General features: G+C 48.8%; 1 protein-coding gene across 4 annotated transcripts in view; it reads left to right on the top strand.

The window, feature by feature from the left end:
* Epb41l1 (erythrocyte membrane protein band 4.1 like 1) overlaps positions 1-19,811 on the top strand; it is a 119,836-nt gene that overhangs the window by 21,765 nt on the left and 78,260 nt on the right. Inside the window, exon 1 of one of the 4 annotated variants that reach the window (XM_076930104.1) lies at positions 8,109-8,268. The exons of the other annotated variants lie outside the window; for them this stretch is intronic. The gene's annotated coding sequence lies outside the window, so the exon portion shown is untranslated. Of the gene's footprint in view, positions 1-8,108; positions 8,269-19,811 lie in introns of those variants that run through there. 4 annotated transcript variants of the gene reach the window in all.

Raw genomic sequence — 19,811 nt, forward strand, 5'->3', positions numbered from 1 at the left:
TCATTGTCCTTCTTACTCCAGCTGCCTCAGCTGCTCCCCAGCCTTGCTCCCACGTAGTAACAGGTCACCCCTTGACTTACTGCCTGCCTGTCACCCGAGGGGGCTGTTTGGGGAGGGCCTGGGATCGAAGAATGTTCCCCAGATAAGGCTCAGATACCCAGCATTCCTTCTGTGACTCCATGTCTCTGCAGTCCTTGGTTTCTCCTGTGTTTCTGTGGCTGACATGAGGACTAGAACGGAAATACCTGAGACTTTCCACAAAAGAGTTTTCATATCTCTCTCTCCCTCTCCTTCTTCCCCTCTTTCTCTGACTTTCCTCCATGATCCTGAAGTATGAACGGAACGAGAAGGGAAGTATTTTGTTTTGCTTCATTTGTTTTGTTTTGGGACAGGGTTTTGTGGATAGCCTACGCTGGCCTTGGTATGGTCCTAAAATTCAGGATGACCTTGAACGTCTGGCCCTCCTCTGATACCTTTTGAAAGCTGGAATTTCAGGCACGCACTGCCCACCCCTGGTTAATGTAGCTCTGGGGATTGAACCCAGGCCATAACACATACCAACTGAGCCATGTCCCCAGCCCTAATTGTCCCTTTTTGTGGGCAGCTTAGCTGAGGCTCAGGTGAATGAGTTCTCCAAGGACGGCCATCTAGGAGAACAGAACTAGACTTCAGTGCATAGGATGAGGCTTTCTTCCCATTGCCTGGTGCTGACAGCTATGGGAGCTTCTGGCGTGCTCTCTCAGTTCCTCCTAAATGCCAGTACTCCCTTCTAGATCCAGGTCAGAGTGTGTGTGTGTGTTCGTGTGTGTGTGTGTGTGTGTGTGTGTGTGTGTACATGTGTTCATCATGCCTTCAGTCCAGAGTTACCCAGGCAGTACAGTTGCCACTATCCTGTAACTAGAGAGGCACGGCTGAGAATAGGCTGTGCTTGGCCTGATGGGAATAGGCTTTCCCCCCAGGGAAGCCCAAGACTCTCTAAGTGGAAGGGAATATATCTCTGAGATAGTGTGTGTTGGATGTTTGCTGTGTGCCCCACTTTGGTCCCAGAGAAATTCTCCTAAGAAGCTTTGGGGTTTTCCAGAAAAATGGTACCTGGTATGAACCAAAACCAGAGGTCTGGGCTTCTGAGAGCGCTAGGGACTCTTGCTAAGCATAACCGGGGTCCTGGAATTACTGATGGTTGTGCAGCTCTGTAAATGCACTCAAAGCCTTTAAGTTATATGCTTCAAAGAGATAAGCTTTGAGACAGGAGAATGACCTCTCTCTCATAAAAAGGAGTAACTGGGGCATGGGAGAGATGGCTCATTTCTCAAGAGCACTGCTCTCCTGTAGGACCCTGGTTAGAACCCTGGACCCACGTGGTGGTTCAGGACCATCGTAGCTCCAGTTCCAGGGAACCCAGTACCTTCCTGTGGCCTTTAAGGGCACCAGGCATGCCCACAGCACACATACAAACGAAAGCAAAGCGCTCATGCACACAAAATAAACATAAGTCTTTTTTATAAAAAAAAGAATAGTCTGGAATAGGGCATACCCTACATGCTAGGACTCAGCGGATCTGTTGAATGGCTGCATTAGTGAGTGTCACATCTTATAAAGTACATCTGTTTGTTCCTCACTGCAGCCTTGAGAGAAGGTAGGGCAAAGTAAGTCCCCATTAAACAGGTAAATAAATGGAGGCCAGGGAAGACGAAACGGCTCATCTGGAGCAGTGGAATTTGAGTTTTATAGAGCTGGCATAGACGTCCCCCCACCATTTCACCTTTGCTTCAGTACGGCTTGACTGAGTACTTTTTCTGCCGCTTGCACTGCCTCTGGGGAGGTGCCGTTTAACATGGACAACCGTCTCTTTCTTCCAGTAGTCTGGAGACTCTGACAAACAACTGAGATAGTACGCTTGGTGCTGGGAGGTGCTGAGTAAGCTCACCCTTTCTAGCTCTTTCTGGACTCTGCTGGCTGGTTCAACTCAGCTGTTCTGGCTTGAACTCCTCTCCAAGCTGACTGATTCAATCTGGCTTCTTTTAGTTTCTGACTGAATTGCTCTGCATGGCCTCATGCTAGCTCTGGCAATCTGTTCTAATCTTCTGACTCATTCTCATTCTCTGGCTTGTTCTGTCTTCACCTGTGTCTAGCTTGTTCTCTCTCCGTAACCTGTCTCTGTAAAACTGTCCCAGTAAAACTGCCTCTTTCCTCTCTCTCTCTGAACTGCTGCTTCCTGTGTTGGCCCTCTTTGCTCAATACTGTGCCTGGCGCATAGTAGGTGATTCATCCTACTGTATAGATAGAACCATGATGGTGATTGATATTTAGATATTGAGATCTGGTGGGGCCAGCGAGGCCAGTGATGGTCGTGTCATTGTTGGTCATTTTATATGTGTTTGGCACTTGCCAATTCACAGATCCATCATGTCACATGCCCTTATGAAGAGTCCTTAAGGGAAACAGCAGGAGGCAGCATCTCTGCTGTACAGGGCCAGGCTAGTGGCTCCTCATGGTTTCAGTTCCGGCCTCCCTGCCTTGAAAGCTCCTGCCAAGGGGCTGAGAGACCTGCCTGTGGGAGCTCCCCAGGGCAGGGTGGTTTTCACCCTGTGAATGTTGGAGAGTGACTGCTACATAACAGAAGCATACACAGGCCAGAAGTCCATGTGTTCGGTGTGGTCGGGGCAACCGGCTTTCCTGGATCTTGGGAGCTCTAAGCCCAGAGTGTCTCTGTTTGTTCCAGAGCCAGGCAACAGTCAATACCTAGATTCATATTTTCTTCTTCTTAACTATTTCCTGCTTTCCCACCCCTGTCTCTGGTTGCTCCTTCACTGAGCTTTAAGTCGATCACACGTTCCCTGAGCCTTTACCACACACGAGTGTCCTGTATGCTGGAGTGCAGAAAGCAAGTGAATGAGTAAACATGTGTGCTGTTTTTATGTCCCCAGGAGTCAAGTGCTGGGTGCTGGCTTTAAGGTGGGGCTTTTGGGAGTGAAGTCTCCTCCCCCCGTGAAAGGCATGCTTGCCTGCTCTTAGGAAGGCTCCTAGAGAGCCTGCTTGTTCTTCTGTCATGTGGGGACATGCTGGAAGGTGCCAGAAAGTAGAGTCCTTAGCAGACACTACATCTGCTGCCACCTTGATCTCAGACATCCTAGCCTTTGGAGGCGTGAGGCACAAAGCCAGCTGTTGATGGTATTTTTGTACAGCAATAACCCTCAGGGACTGGCGGGGCCTGGGTAGTGAAATGAATAGAGCTTTCTACCTGTCTCTGGAATTTCCGGGGATAGTGAGGAAGGGGTCTCTTGGTTACTTGGTGTGAAGAGTGATTTTTGAATTTGGAAAAATATCTCTCCTGTAAAAGTTGGGGTGTCTGGGAAGTCAGTCTTATGCTGTGGTCCCATCTCTGCCGTGGTCTTGCTGTGTGACCTTGAACTAGTCTCCACGCTTGTCTCTGGTTTTCTCCTCATATTCCATATAAGGATTTGGGTTGAAATAGGAGACAGCCCCTTGAATCTGTGAGACACACATGCTCACAGGATCCCAGCCTTTTAACAAAGCCTTTCTTGCTTAGTAGGGGCTTCTTGGTCCCACAAGATCTGAGAGTGGTTCCTGTCATTTTACCACCTTCCCTGCCTTCTGTCTTATTTCTCAGACCCACCTCTGGTTTTTTGCATAGTGACACAGCTAGACAGAAGGTTGACTGTCCTCAGCAGGAGGGGAGGGACACGGAGGGTGGCCGGTTATTCCTGACACACGACATTCCAGTGATAGTAACCCCAGTATTGAGCAAAGAGGGCCAACACAGGAAGCAGCAGTTCAGAGAGAGAGAGGAAAGAGGCAGTTTTACTGGGACAGTTTTACAGAGACAGGTTACGGAGAGAGAACAAGCTAGACACAGGTGAAGACAGAACAAGCCAGAGAATGAGAATGAGTCAGAAGATTAGAACAGATTGCCAGAGCTAGCATGAGGCCATGCAGAGCAATTCAGTCAGAAACTGAGGTGAGCACCAACCTGACCCCAGGCAATGAAGAGACCTCGGGCTGGGCTGGCAGGTTGGGAGGAACCTCTTTGTCTTTCCGGTCCCAGACTCCTGTGTCTGCTGCCTTGCCTGCTCCTGTAGCTCTGGGCTCTGCCATTTGGGCCTGACAGCAGGACTGGTTTGGCAGGTTTCACCACACCCGAGAGCAATAGGAGGTTGTGGCTCGGGCAGGCCAGGCCAGAGGAAGCAATGCTGCCCTGCCCTTGACCCCCGCCCCAATCCCAACCTCCCCTCAGCTACCTACTCCACCTGGGCTAGGCACTTCCTCAGCCGGGTCACTGTGGGGATGTGAGTCTCTTCATCTGTGTGGCTTTGGCCTCAGTGATCTCCAGTCACTGCTTATTCTAGCTAAAGCTTTGCCACATCTCTGTTCTTGGACAGCTGTGAAATGTTGATGGTTCTAGATTCCCAATAAGACCACAAAGGCTTCACATCTCACTAGCTTCCGGCAGATTGTAGGATTAGCTAACATCCTAGTGATTATTAAGTGTCTTTGGGAAGTAGCTCCTTTCAGTCCTGTGGCCCTCTTAAAACGGTTGTGTGCAGGAGGGTCTTTCCTAGGCCCCACCCTTACTCAGCTCATCACTGCCAACCAGGCTTTCAGAGCATCTCCATGGGTGGCCAGGTCCCCAGTGGGCAGTTTAGGGGGAGGGAAGAACAACCCATTACTACTGCAGCCCCCAAGAAAGATGGGCCCCCTCTCTGGAACAGTTTCTCTGTCTGACAAGGAAGAGTATATAGATTGCCTCTCCTGTCCGCAGAAAATTTGGGTTTGACATGTATAGGTTGGAAGAAGGTAGGAATTAGAAGATTTTCCTGGCCTGGCCTGGGATGAGGAGTCTGTTACCGAAGAGGAGGAAACAGAAACTGATGTTTACCCAGCATTCCCCCTGTTCTGGTACTATACTGTTACTTTTTACACATTACACCCTGACACCTGTCCATGTGGCAGCCAGAGGGAAGCTTTATAAAACACAAACATGGCCGCTTTACCATCTCTTTTGTTTTTAGAATAAAACCTAAACCCTTGAAGGCTCTGAGGAAAGGGATCCTTCCACCCCCACCCGTCCCCCACCCCCAATATTTCTCTCCATTGGTCACTTAACTCAGCCACAGCAGGTTTCTCTTTGTTCCTGTAGCAAATTCTCACCTCAGGACATTTTTATAGGTTTTTCCCTCACTTAGAAGTTTTGCTCTGGCCCCGTTTCTTTGTTTATTGAAACAAGGTTTCTCTATGTAGCCCTCACTGTCCTGGAACTCCTGTGTAGACCAGGCTGGCCCTCCACCCAGTCAGAGATCTGTCTGCCTTTGTGAAATGCTGAGATTAAAGGCATGTATCACCAGGTCTGGCTGCTTCCTCTGCTCTCATTTATGAGAAAAGCTATTGTTATGTAGCTCAGGTTAGCCTTGAATTCATGACCCTCCTCCTGTCCAGACTTGGGGTTGCAGACATAAGCCACCATGCCCTGTTTCTCTCCATACCTCACTCCCTTGCTCATCACAATTCCTGTTTTTTTTTTTTTTTTTATATTTCAAATATTTCATGTCTATTCTTAATTCTACACTGCAGAACACGAGAGAGGCAGGAAGTGGGGGGATGAGAGAGTTCTGGTGGGCGCCTGGCCTACAGCATCACTCTTAGTAGGTGCTTGGTAAATGGTGGCCTTTAGAGGGAATTAACATGGAAGTAAGATAATACGCACTTGTGCATGGGGTGAAGATGTAGCAACTGGAATTGGAGAGCCAGGCTAGTGTTGGAGCTTTGTGGTCCCTGATGCCCAGCTGTGGTTTAGATTATCGGAGGGTTAGTGCCCAGAGATCATTGCTGATGGGACTGGAGAGCTGGCTCAGCGGTTAAGAGCACTTGCTGTTCTTCCAGAGGACCTGGGTTCAGTTCCCAGCATCCATATGGCAGTTCACAACCATCTGTAACTCCAGTTCCAGGAATTGAATGCCTTCTTGTGGCCTCTGTGGGCATCAGGACACACATACCAGCAAAATACCCATGCAGATAAAATAAAAAGAGATACATATTAGAGAAAGGAATCATTTACGATATTTATGTATTTTCTGTGGCTCTATTTGCAAACATGCCTGCGCAACAGTAAAGGGCATCTGATCCCATTACAGATGGCCGTGAACCATCATGTGGGAGCTGGGAATTGAACTCAGAACCTCTACAAGAGCAGTTAGTGCTCTTAACCTCTGAGCCATCTCTCCAGCCCCCTGGACAACTCTCTTGAAAGCCTAGGTGTAGCCACTCTTTGTTTAGAGGGTCCACGATGTGCTATGGTGTAGGCTAGATAAAGATCAACCCAGAGAGGAACAGGCTAGACCCTTTGCCAGCCCAGGAGATCTCAGTGGGGTATATTCTGGTTTCATTAGTTCCCACAGTGTTCTTGAGGGGCAGGGGACAGGGCGCCTAAGAGTTTGATGCTTTGATTTATATCTTCTCCTCAATGGCCCGTGTGGCATCTGCTGGGTCATTCACGGCTCCGGATTTGCTTCTTTGTCTGTGAGCAGGTTGGAGTTGGTATCTGCCTCCTTGGGTCTGAATAAAGGTTGGAGAGGTAATGCAGGCGAGATGTGACATTTACTCTGCTCATTCAGGACAAGCTGGGATCTTTCATTGAGCAGTGGCCCATTCAGAAAGCCCTCCCTCCCTGCCCTCCCCCCGCCCTCCCAAAAAAAAAAGAAAGAGTGTCTTTGTAAGGGTCAGTACTGCTGTGAGGAAACACTATGACCAAAAACAACTTGGGGAGGAAAGAGTTTGTTTCACTCACAGGTCCATATAACAGATCATCATCAAAAGCAGCAAAGGCAGGAACTCAAACAGGGCAGAAACCTGGAGGCAGCAGCTGATGCTAAGACCATGGAAGGGTGCTGCTTACTGGCTTGCTCCCCATGGCTTGCTCAGCCTGCTTTCTTATAGAAGCCAGGACCACCAGCCCAGGGATGGCCCCACCCACAATGGGCTGGGCCCTCCCCCCTTGATCACTAAGAAAATGCCTTACAGCTGGATCTGTGAAGTCACTTTCTCAATTGAGCATTCCTTTCTTCAGATAACTCCAGCTTGTTTCAAGTTGACTTAAAACTAGCCAGGACAGAGATGCAAAAGAGACAGTGGTGAAGGGCCTTAAACAGGATGAGGTTCTAGAGAGGCCTGAACTTGCAAGGCATGCTGGGGGCAAAAGAAGGAAAATGCAGTAGCAGGGGGTAAGGGTGCAAGAGGGAGAGGTGCAGGGGGGAGGGGTGCAGGGGTATGGATGCAGGGGGAAGGGTACAGAGGAGTACAGGGGTGCCAGGAGTGCAGGGGGTTGTGTACTCCTGGGCCAGGAGCTAAGACTCTGAGGAAGATCCTGCAGGACATTGGGTTGGAAATGAGGTGACTGGCTTTCAGGCAAGTGATGCTGGGATGGATGGCCAAGCAGGGCTGAAGACAGGGGTCAGGTGGACAGTGGCAGGCAGTTGGTACTGGATTAACTTCAGGTATATGAGGAAAAGAGGCATTAAGGAGAATGTGAGGGACAGGGGATGAACAAGGGGGCAGCTATGTGGGGGAACAGAGTAGAGAAAGGAACCTGGGTGGGGGACAACCAAGTTCCCAGTGGCTGGCTGAAGGATTATGGTGAGAGTCTGGACATGCTTGTCTTGATGTCTGATTTGACTTTCCTGGCTAATGAGATGTTTCCTGACAAACCCTGTTGTTCTGATTCTTTTTGTAGTCATTTTTTTTTTAATTTAAATTTTATTCTATTACTTTCCGTGTATGATTGTTTTGCCTGTATGTAATGTCTCTGTTTGCCACATGCATGCCTGGTGGCCAGGGAGGCCAGAAAATCGCATTGGATCCCCTGAAACTACAATTGCACAGGGTTGTAGGCTGCTGAGTGGGTGTTGGTGATCAAAGCCAGGCCCTCTGGAAGAGTGACCAGTGCTTGTAACCTCAGAGCCATCTCCCCAGCCCTCATGTTTGTTGTTTCGAGACACTGTATTAGGTAGCGTGGGTTGGCCTTGAACTTGCTGGGAAGCCAGAGTGACCTTGAACTCTTCATCCTGCAGCCTTCAGCTCCCAGGTTTATTTTACAGGCGTGGGCCACCCTGCTTGACTTTGTTCTGGCTTCTGATGTGGAAAATCCTTCCAAAATCCCTGAGTGATTGATTCCTCCTCTGGAGTCAAGAGAGCCCTCCATGGAGATACTGCACATGGCCTAGAGACTTGGCAAGGGGAGGAATGGCCATTTGGCTGGTAGGTGGCAATACTGGGACTCTATCTGGGACCTGTTTTTTAGAATCCATTGATTTTCTTCGAAGTGCATAAAGGCAATTCCGTTTAGCAGAATGCTTTGTGTGTTCCAGAGCTCTGGATGGGGCTGGGCAACTTTTCAAAGGTGGTGTGAAGTGGGCACCTGCCCACTTCCTTTCTTGCTGTTTATTTATTTAAAATGTCTTGGGTTTTTGAAACATAGTTTCTCTGTGTAGTCCTGGCTGTCCTGGAACTCACCCTATAGATCAGGCTGGCCCGGAACTCACAGAGATCCGCCTGCCTTTGTTTCCTGAGTGCTGGGATTAAAGGTGTGCGCCATCACTGGCTTTCCTTTTGCTTTTTGATGAGTGTGGGCTAGCAACCATAGGTCATAGATGCTTCGGTAATTTCTTCTCAAAGCCAAACGAGGTGGGTGTGGGAGAGGGAGCAAAGGGAAGGGGGAGGGCACTTGCTCACATCCAGGTGGGCATCAGCACTGAAACTGCCTTGGGCAAAAAGGCTTAGGTGTTGAGCTGATGGACAACCCTGGACCCATCTTAAGGCACAACCTAGTTATCAGTGGATCCTGCAAGACTGAAGAGGACTCACCACTGTCCTGAGCCTCCTTGGCCCATTGGTCCCCTGCCTCTGGGGATGGACTTGGTTCAGGAGTTAGAATGAAAAGTGCTCATCCAGGCTCCTGCTTCTAAGGAGAGCCAGATCTGGTTGGGTGGAATCCAGTCCACATCCCTCCTCCAGCTGCTTGGTGCTGAGGAGAGAGGCTTTTGTGTGTGTTGCCAGGGGAACCAAAGTTTCTTCCTCCTTCAGAGCCCCAATTGGCTGCTTGTGGAGCTTGAACATTGGTGAATGGAAGGGCCTCCCTTCTTCCCACACCTTGCACAGAGCAGAGGCCATAGTGAGGCTGGGGTCTCCACCGAATGCTGTGTGGATGTCTGTACTCTCTTTCCTCCTGCACTCATTCATCTTTTCCAGGAAGACTCTGTCATCTGGATCCAGGAAATCCAACCCAGAAGTCGATGGAGTTGCCTTTGAATCCTGATGTTTCCATACATTTACTCTTGGGCTTGAGAAGGTTCCATCTCTCCTCCTCCCCCGCCCCTGGGTCTCAGTTTCCCTTCCTATAAAAAGGAAATGACTGGAATAAAAAGCCTCTGTCCTTCCAGCTCCCTCTTCTCCAGCCAGGCAGCTCAGGTCCTCCCTTCTCCGGCTTTCCATGGCCCTCATCTGGTCTCTTTCAAGGCTCTCTGTTTCATTGTTTCTCCTGTGAGATGCAGGTCAGAATGTAGTGCTAGGTATCGTGACATGTGCCTGTCATCCCGGCACTGGGGAGGCAGAGGCAAGAGGATGCCATTAAGGCCTGACCTGGGCTTCATAGCAAGACCCTGTCTCAAAACTCCAGGGCCTGGGGTGGTAACTCTGAGGTAGAGATCAAACCCTGAGCTTGCTCCCTAGCACCGCAGAATGAATGAATGAATGAATGAATGAGCCAGTGAATGAGACGTTCATTATTTTGGCTTCCTCTTGTAGGGAAGCTGTGGTCTCTGAGGTCTCTCCTGGATGTCTCCAAGCCCCACAGCTGTTCTTGACCTCATCCCCTCCAACTAGACCCAGGCTCAAGTAAATAAGCTAAGGACTACTGAGTGACAGACACGCCACAGTCGCCACGTTCTCTATGGGCTGCCCGGCAGCCTGCAGAGCAGAACTTGTTGGAGCAGGAGGGGCTCTTGGTGATCTTGGGAGGATAGTGTGGCTGCAGTTTCCACACTGGTCACACAAGACTAATAATGGCTCCTGTCAGGGTTGTCATCTAGGCTGACAAGATGGCAGCTCTAAGTGCCTTTCTCCAGTGTCTGTCTCCTGTTAAAGGCTAGGAGAAGAGAAAGCAGCAGCTGGGGAGCAGTCTTCTGCAGGACCTGTGGTGCCCCATGGCTAGGCTTAGATGCTGCTCATTCCTAGAAGTGTCAGAGAGCAGGAAGAGGAAAGCGTTGCCTCGTGGTAATGGTGTCTGGTGTGGGCAGCCCTGGGTTGGAGCTGGTGTTCAGACCTCACTTAAGGATTCTTCAGTGGCAGAGAAGAGCTTCCTGCTGGCAAATGGGTAGCCTAGATGGCGTTGACTTTGTCTTAGGCTTGCAAGGCTCACTCCCACAGGCTGGCCTGGAGGATGACCTTCACATTCAGGCTGTGTGGTGTTCAGTATGCCACGTCAGTTGTTTTAAAATGGGCTTAATGGGGGTCACATCTGGGACTGAATCAGCCCTGTTTCTTCTTGACTCACCAGATTGAGGGTCAAAGGTGGCTGCAAAGGACATTGGCCTTCAGAGCATGGTTTGGGTTGGACTCTGAAGCCCAGCCTCCCACTACCCCTGGGCCTGCAGCAGCTGTGTGTTGGCCGCTGTCCATCTCCCATGTAGTGGGAAGCAGTAACAAGACACTGGGATCAGGCAGGATGTGCTGGAGAACCTTGCTCCCGTATTGCTCCCAGTGGGAGGGTGTGGGTAAGGAGGTGGAAGGAGAGGAGGAAAAGAACCCTCAGAAGAAGACGGAGACTGGCGTGGGCGGCTGGATGCTTAAGTACATGCAATGAACAGTCCCTCTGGGCTTACATGTTATGTAGCTTACACCAAAGGCAGAGGCTCATGTCCCAATGACACCAAGGGATGGGCCAAGGAGTGTGTGTCTAAGTATAGTGTTGGCAGCTCCCTAGGGAAACACAAATGGCGTGACCATCCTAGAGACATTAGCGAGTTCCATAAAGGGCCTACGTCACCCTTGGCCCTTTTCTTTGAGGCCAGGTTTGTTTGCCTGGGTTAGGCATGGGCAGCTGGGTGTGGCCATTCTCCCAGGAGTTGTTTGTTTGTAAACAGGGTTTCTCCATACAGCCCTGGCTGTCTTGGAAGTCACACTGTAGACCAGGCTGGACTCTGAGCTCACAGAGATCTGCTCGCCTCTGCCTCCCAAGTGCCGGGATTAAAGATGTACACTGCCACCTACTGGCGGCTTAGTTTGTGTTGTAGATGCCACTTCTGGGCTCCACACTGGTCATTGTGGGGCCACTTTCTCAGACTCCTGAGTGAGGACTGGAATGGGGACTTTAGAGCCTCCTTGGCATCTGGTTTGCTCATGAGTATAGGTGAGAGCAGAGGCAGGTGTCCCAAGTCACACCGACCCATTCACACTTCCTCTGCAGCACCCCCTGCTTGGTCTCCAGAACACTGCACCCGTCTCTTTGGCCTCCTCTGACTCTTCCTGAACTCCTCTAGCCTTCTCTTCCCTTTCTGCTCCTCCTCTTTCCTTGTCTGCCCATTGTTGGGGCTCCTTGGCTCTGCTGCAGTTAGTGCTGTTTCTCTAATACCTAATGAAAGTAATAACACAATATTGAGATTTCTGAGATCAGGAAGGGGTGGGAATCGCTCCTGAGGGTCGCTGGGAGTTTGGTATATTTCCTCCCAACTCTTTCTTTTCTGGCTCCTCACAGAGATGTAATCCCATGTGTGCTCTCCTATGGTTGGCGCTCCAGGACTCTGAGGTTGTCTGTGTCGTTACTGAGTGTGCCATTGGCGCACAGTGGACATATCCCTTTCCTGTTGACGGCCTTTCAGGTTGTTTGTAGTTGTGTGGGTAAAAGAGACCCACCAGGAGTATGCTGCAGACATCCCTCTTTCTGTATTCATGGGAGGTCTCTTGGAATAGGCCTCCAGGAGGGGAATTCTGGGGCAGAGTCTGAAGATGCCATCCGTGGTGACTTGCCATACTGTGGGGCATTCAGTTCTCTGTTCCTTGGGCCAGGGGGATAAACAGAACCTGCCTTGGACTTCCCTCAGCCTTTAGAACCTATTTCCTTTGATGAGGAGTTCCCCCCACTGTACCCCTCCTAGCCCCTCATCACTGTCTCTGGTCTTTAACTTAGAGAGGTGACTGGGCGTGTGGATATGGTGTTAGGCTGTTGAGGTTCAAACCAGGTCCCCCACACCTCACTGCTTTGAGTCTGTTTTTTCAGCTCACCCTGAGCCTCGCAGGGGTGAGTCATTTCACAGGACACAAACACCACAGAGGTTTTCTGTCCACAGCAGACTTGGCTTGACACTGCAGACACAGTGAGCCATAGTGACAAGTGGAAGAGCCTAAGAGAAGATCCTAAGAAGACTCCTGGCCCTTTGTCCCTGGTGCAGCCTCAGCCACACCCCATTTGGCATATGGGAAAAGTGACTCTCAACTGCAGATTAGTTGGGGGTGTGTGTCATGACCAAGTGATGGAGGTCTAGGCAAGCCTCTGTCTTCCATCCAAAACTGTCACCTTCTCCTGGCCTCTGTCTCCAGTGGTATTTCTTTGGATTAGGAGCTTTGACCCAAGCCCAGACCTCTTCCATAGATACATTCAGGAGATGTCTGGCATCTGGAAGTCTCTTTGACCCTGGAAGAGTTTCAACCTCGGGGGAAATGGGCTCTAGGACTGGCTCAGGAGGCTTGCTGCTTTCTTAATGCTGTGCTAAGCAGCCAATGTTTTTACGTCTGGATCTCATACAACCTGATCTGGTCTCAGATTCTTTGTAGCTAAGGATGACCTTGAACTTCTGATTCTCCTATGTGTCAGGATGTTGGGATCACAAATACGTATGTATCACTCCCAGTTTTATGTTGTGCTGGGAATCGAACTTAGGGCTTCACCCTATCCCCTGCCCTTTCTGCCAAGTTACTATATACTTAGGATCTTATAGTTCTGGAATTTTATAACTCTGTACAGGTGAGCCTTAGGAGGCAAAGGTCAAGGTTTTGGCAGGGCTGCCATGAGAGAGCAGTACCTTATCCTGACAGCATCTGCAGGCTGCCTCTGCTCCTTGCCTTGCCCTCTTTCCAACTCAGCAACGACTTCCCTCCAGCTCCTGCTTCTGCCCTCTCCTGTCTTCATCATTCACCACAAGGTCCCTGTGTTTATATTGAGAATCCCAGATCATCCTCCATCTCAGACTCTCACTGGATCATATGTGGAAAGTTTCTTCTGCGTGTGAGGTAATGCCCACAGATTCTGGGTGAGAGGGCATGGATGCCTTGGGGTGAACGTCTATTCTACCTCTCATAGCTGCTAATACCAGGGACTCCTCTGGCCCCCCAGATCTTGCCTGGAGTTTTGTACTTCCAAGATGGAGGGAGCACTCATGACTGGGGAGGACCGTGAGATGGTAGCCTCACTGAGTTGATGAGGTTAGGGTTCAGAGACAGACCCTGCCTCAAAAAAAGTGGAGATCACGCAAGGCAAACACTCAGTGCTGACCTCTGGTGTCCACACATGTGAACACATATGTGCACAGACACCCCACAAATACACTGTACAGACTGGCACCAACACATGCAGATACTGTTCTCACACAAAGAGAGTGTTTTCCCGTGCTAAGGTGCCTGACCGGAGGTAATCATTCCTGTGACATTGTGACAGAGGTGTTCAGTGTCTATCATCCTTGTCTTTTAGGGTTAGGGCCTCTGGTGAGGCACAGGGAGATGAGTGTGGCCTCTCCTGCCAGCACATCATTGCTCTGTGTGTGTCTGTGTTTGTGTCTGTGCACACTCATCTGTGACTCCGAGTCAGTGCTCTTGGGATGGCCAAGGAGTGACTCTCTTAAAAAGGCCCCTTCTGCTCTTGTTCTAAGGAAAATAATTACACAAGTGACTAATTTTATCCCTAATCCCATAATTACTTTATTATGTAGCTGGTGAGAGGGCTCCGAGCTGCGCCTTTGGCGCCACTCTGGCTGCTGGCCCAGTTGGCCTGGTCCTGCAGCAGTGGAGCCCCGCCCTGCTTGTGGCATGGCTCTATCAGAGGGCAGGATTGCTCTATTTCCACTTGGGCTAGAGCCAGCTACATGTTGGTGTTGGGGGCCTGAAAACCTACCTTTCTTTCCTCCCAAGTCTGTAGACTAAGGCAACTTCCCTGAGAGCAAGAGTTTGTACTGCAGGGTTCAAGGTTCCATTTCCCCTCCTTTACTTTCTACAGGACCTTGAATAAGTCATTTCCTGATGGCTCTTGATCCTGTTGTCTATAAAATTGGGTTCTGGCTGGCTTTAATGGTCCGCAATTACAGGAGGGGAACCAAGAAAGCTAGAGCTTTGAGACCAGGGTCCTTCTTGCTGCCCACTGAAAATATACTCCATGTAGCTTGTGTGAGGCCCTGAGTTCAAGCCCCAACACCACACCACATCAGTCAGTCAACTAAACCCTAGTCTAGTATGTCCTACCATAGTATATAAGGCAGTAGTCCAGTATATCCCACCATAGTATTTAAGGCATAGTATTGTGTAGCAGGCTCCTTCATTTTTTTCCATCAACACTCTGGACCATAAATCCTGTAAGCCAAGCTCTTAGCCCTGCCTCCATTGTTTTCTTCTAGTATAGAAATAGTTGAAGAGCCATTCAGATAGGAATCAGCGGGGCTGAGATTTGAACCCAGGTCTCTGTCCAAAAAGTTCCCTCTCTCTGTCTCTCTGTCTCTCTCTGTCTCAGTCTTTCTCTTTCATTCTCACTCTGTCTCTTTCTCTCTCTCTTTGAGACAGGGTTTCTCTGTGTAGCCCTGGCTGTCCTGGAACTCACTCTGTAGACCAGGCTGTCCTGGAACTCACTCTGTAGACCAGGCTGGCCTTGAACTCAGAGATCTGTTTATCTCTTCCTCCTGAATGCTGGGATTAAAGGTATAACCACTGTTCGGCGTTTACCCTTTCTTTGAAGCTACTATACAGAATTATTATTAGGCTTGTTGGGTAATTAAGCTCTTGACCACGTAAACTTAAACTTAGCTCCTGTAGATGAAGAGGTGAAGTGGCTTAGTTTTCAGGCCGTGTGATATGTGTTTCTCTTTTTATTCTTTAAGATAGGGTCTCACCGTGTAGCCCTGTCTGGTCAGAAACTTGCTGTGTAGACAAGGCTAGCCTTGAACTCACAGAGCTCCATCTGCCTGTTGGGATTTAAGGCATGTGCCACTATGCCCCAGCATATCTCAGCATTACTGTGGTGTCACGTTCACTCTGTCCTTGGCTCTTACTTTTCTCGCTCATATTTCTCTGTGCAACACAGAGTTTTTCTTTAAATTGTAGCAAAATCCACATATCCTAAAATTTACTCTCTCTCTCTCTCTCTCTCTCTCTCTCTCTCTCTCTCTCTCCCCTTGTTTTTCAATATAGGGTTTCTTTCTGCAGCCCTGGCTGCCCTGGAACTCACTCTGTAGCCAGACTAGCCTCAGACTCAGAGATCTGCCTGTCTCTGCCTCCAGCATGTTGGGATTAAAGATGTGAGCCACCGCAGCTCAGGGTGATACTCATTTTTTTCAAGTGAACAGTTTAATAACGTTAAGGGTGATCTCATTGTGTCCCAGTCACTACCACCCACCCACCTCTATAACTTTAAAAAAATAAAAGTTATCATTATCATTATTATTTTTTTACTCTGTGTGTGTGTGTGTTTCCGTGTGCCATAGTGCAGGTGTGTGTGTATGCCATGGCATGTTGAGAGGTCAGAGGACAGCTTTTGAAGGTAGGTTCACTTTTCCCACATTGGGATCAGGGGACCAAATTCAGGCCATCAGGTATGAGACTCTTACTTGCTGAGCCTTCTTGTTGGCTCTTCAGAACTTCTTTATCTTGAAAAACTGAAACTCCATTCATTAAACAATAACTCCCGATTCCCCGTCTCTTCCAGCCTGTGGCAACCATCGTTCTATTTTCTGCCGCTATGAATTTGACTAGCAACCTCCTGTATGTGGAATCACACGGCACTTGTCTTGTTATGAATGGCTTGTTTCACTTAGCATAATGTTCTTAAGGGTCATTCATGTTCCTTCTGAGGTAGAATAATACTTCATTGTGTGGGCCACATTTTGCTATCAATAGACACCCTTTTCCTTACCTCTTGGCTATTGTGAGTAACTCTTCGGCAGCAGCACTGGCTGTAGAACTGTCTTGTTGATGGGTTTTTCATCTTTTGGATTTATATTCATAAGTGCGTATTTGGTGTGGGGACATGCATATTCGTGTGTGTGTGTGTGTGTGTATGTGTGTGTGTGTGTGTGTGTGTGTAGCACAGGGGATAACCTCTGGCATTTTCCTTTTTTTTTTTTTTTTTTTTTTTGAGTCAGTCTCTCATTGCCCTGGAATTTTACTGAATAGGCTAGCCTACCTTACAAAGATCTGCCTGTCATCTTCCATCTCACAGTTGCTAGGATTAGAGCATGTGCCACTGTACCCAGGTTCTTATGTTGCTTTTAGGGATCTGAATTCAGATCCTCATACTTTTAAGGCAAGTGCTTGACTGACTGAGCCATCTCCTCTGCCCCATTAGTACTTATTTTAAAGCCTGTGTTTCTTTTGTCTTACCAATCATGTGGTGGGAACTAGGTCAGATACTTGATATATGCTGTCTCGTTCTCTCTTTGTATCAACCGGGTATAGCAGATAAAATCATCCTCAACTTATATATCTGGCAAATAAAAGCTCAGAGAGATTGCTTATTTGCTCAAAGCCAAACAGCTCGGAAGCCTTGAGGCAGAGTTGAGTTGGCTGCTGTTCAAAGCCTTGCTTTAATTGTCGTGAACTGCTGCCTCCCCGCGGCCTCAGCTCCTCCTGTCTGCACTGTTTCTCAGTCCCCGCTCACATCCCCACCATTTTCCTGCCTCTCCTGTGTTCACGCTCGCTGGAAACCCTGAACAACTTTCATGAAAGCCCCTGACTGTCAGGACGGTTTTGTGTGCTGGAAACCGACAGAGCAAGGCCTGTAATTTGCTTTCTAATCATAGACCTCTGGATTCATAGGGCTGCTGGAATCTCCTACCACATCATGTGGACACCAGCTTGTGGATCCTCAAAGACCCAGCCCCGGGCCAGCTCCTTGGGGGCAGGGACACTGTACTCCCACAAAGAGTCAGGGGAGGCTCAGCCCACCTGGTTGGGGTTCTCCTAGCTCCCAGATTCTTGGCAGCAACATAAGATTTTTTTTCTCGAAAATTCTGTAGAAAGATTCCATAACACTTGCCCTTCTCTGACTTTCAAAACTGTCAGAACAAAATATCCCAAAGTTTGGGTGATTTTTGTGGATTTTCGCTCATATGAGACAGTCTTAAAATTTGCAGGCTGGCTGCCATTTCTTTCTTTCTTCCTTCTTTCTTTTTTTCTTTCTCTTTCTCTTTCTTTCTCTCTCTTTCTTTCTTTCTTTCTTTCTTTCTTTCTTTCTTTCTTTCTTTCTTTCTTTCTGCTTTTTATTGTGGAGAATTCCAAATATATAGAAAAGTAGAGAGGGTAGCATAATGAATTCCAAGAAGCCCTTCTACGCAGCCCTTCTAGCCAATAGCAGGAAGATGGGCTTTCCTGCATTCAGAGCTCACTCAGTAGATGCTCAGTAAATCTGCATGGAGACTGCATACGCATTCCTTCCCCCATTACTGCATAAGAGGCGAGGGCCAGTTGATTTTCAAAGAGATCCAACAGCAAGAGCATGCACACTGGTGTCAGACACAGTTGTTCAGATTCACAGAGCTGGGTATCTTTAGGCAAGTTAGCGATCAGTTTTATTGTCTGTAAAATGGGTATAGAAGGAGAAATGCTTACTTCTTAGGCATGGTTGTGAGCACTGTATAAAGATAAAGTAGCTGTCTAAGTTTGTTTTGTCTGGAGTCTGGGCTTCTTATACTATAGTCTGGCTTGGAACTTGCTATGTAGCCAAGGATGTCCTTGAACTTCTGATCCTCCTGCCTCCACCTTCTAAATGCTGGGATTATAAGTTTGTACACCATGCCCAGTTTATGCAGTGCTAGCATTGGATGGAGGGCTTCAGCATGGCAGGCAAGCTGTCTGCCCACTGAGCTGCATTCCAGCCCTAGCTAATGCATTTTTTAGAGTTTTCTTGTTGTTGATGCTTGTTTGTTTACGGTGTGTGTGTGTTTCTAGGGATCAAACCCAGGATCTTGTGCATCTAGACAAGTACACCACCAATGGTCTATGTTCCCAGGCCGATTGCCACTAATGCTCTTCATTATTGCTTTGAACATTAAATATTCTAGTGGGAAGAATCCATGTATTGTAAAAGTGCAAAAAAGTATGTTGGAGTCTACTAGAATTGAAACCCTAGGATTTGGCTCCATTTTTTTGTCTCAGTCAGCATTTAGTCATAGGCTCAAGAAATGGTTGCCACAGCCAGAGCCCATGCCCCAAATGTGGAGGCTGAGAGCAGGCCCAGCATGGGGGCTGTGCAGGCTGGCTCAACTACTTTGCTTTGCTTCCATCTGCCCCCTGTGGGTGCAGTGACCCCCATGAGAGGGACAAGCCAGCAGTCCCCTCCCTGGGTGAGATAGACCCAGCTGGAAGAGCCCAGAGGTGGAGAGCAGAGACACTGCAGGATGTCTTGTTGCTAGGAGACCCGAGGAGGCAGCAGGACCCATTGCCAGAGGAGGGAGGGAATGGTGATGGGTTGGTGTGGGGATGCAGGGCACGTGGCCCCAGATGGGCTTTTGTAGGGTTCTGGGAGGAGATGGTGGTGCAACCATTGGGATCCTTGCCAGGAAGGGAGGAGGGGGAGGAGCAGAGACTCTGGGGAACCTGACTTTCTGTAGACCACAGGCTTAGTACAAGCCGCTCAGTTCTTCCTGCTTCTTGTATGTCAAAATCAGACCAGCGCTGGCATCCTGATACATTGTGACTCTACAAGTTGTGGCTGCTATGCTTGCTGGGCCTCAGTCAGCTTCTTCTTCTGCAAGACGGGCTCTGTCTACTCCACGATGTGGTTTCAAATGGGACCTAAAGGGAGCAGACGTGGCTTTGTCACAGGGCAGCATTTCTTATCATTGTTTTCTTTTCTTTTTTTCTTTGCTGTTGAATGAGGGAACTGGAAAGCCTCTGGCCAGGCTGGATTCATGGGCATGGAACCCTGGACGGGACTTCCACTGTGGGGCCTATGTCAGAAGATGATGGGGACCTGCTGGCAGGGCTCCCAATTAGTGACACTCCAGGGAGTGGCTGAGAAGGGCAGCAAAGTTCAAAGGCAGAGAGGGGCTGAAATGGGGGCTCTGTTGGGATTCCAGGAAGGACTTTGAATAGTTCTAGCAAGAAGCTATGAGTGTGAGTGGCCAGAGATGAGGGTGCAGTCTCTCAAATATAAATAATACTTGTCCACATGTATGCCACAGAATGAGAAAAACAAAGCCCAGACAAGCAAATTGAAATGATCCCATTGGGGGAAAAAAAAACAAAAAAAACCCCCTCTGGTAACATTAAAAAGTTACATGTTTTAAAGCACGAGCACCAGGCAGTGGGGCCACATGCCCTTGATCCCAGCGCTTGGGAGGCAGAAGCTGGTACATTTCTTTGAGTTCAAGGCCTGCTTGGTCTACAGAACCAGTTCCAGGACAGCCAGGTCTACACAGAAAAACCTTCTCTTAAAAACCAAACCAACAAACCAACCAAACAAAAAGTAGGAGGAGCTGAATTTGACCCTAGAGTCATGTTTTTTGTTTTGTTGTTATGTTTTTAAAAGCTGGTTGTGGTGACATGTGCTT

This window comes from Arvicanthis niloticus, chromosome 2 (assembly GCF_011762505.2).
Source record: "Arvicanthis niloticus isolate mArvNil1 chromosome 2, mArvNil1.pat.X, whole genome shotgun sequence".
NCBI lineage: Eukaryota > Metazoa > Chordata > Mammalia > Rodentia > Muridae > Arvicanthis > Arvicanthis niloticus.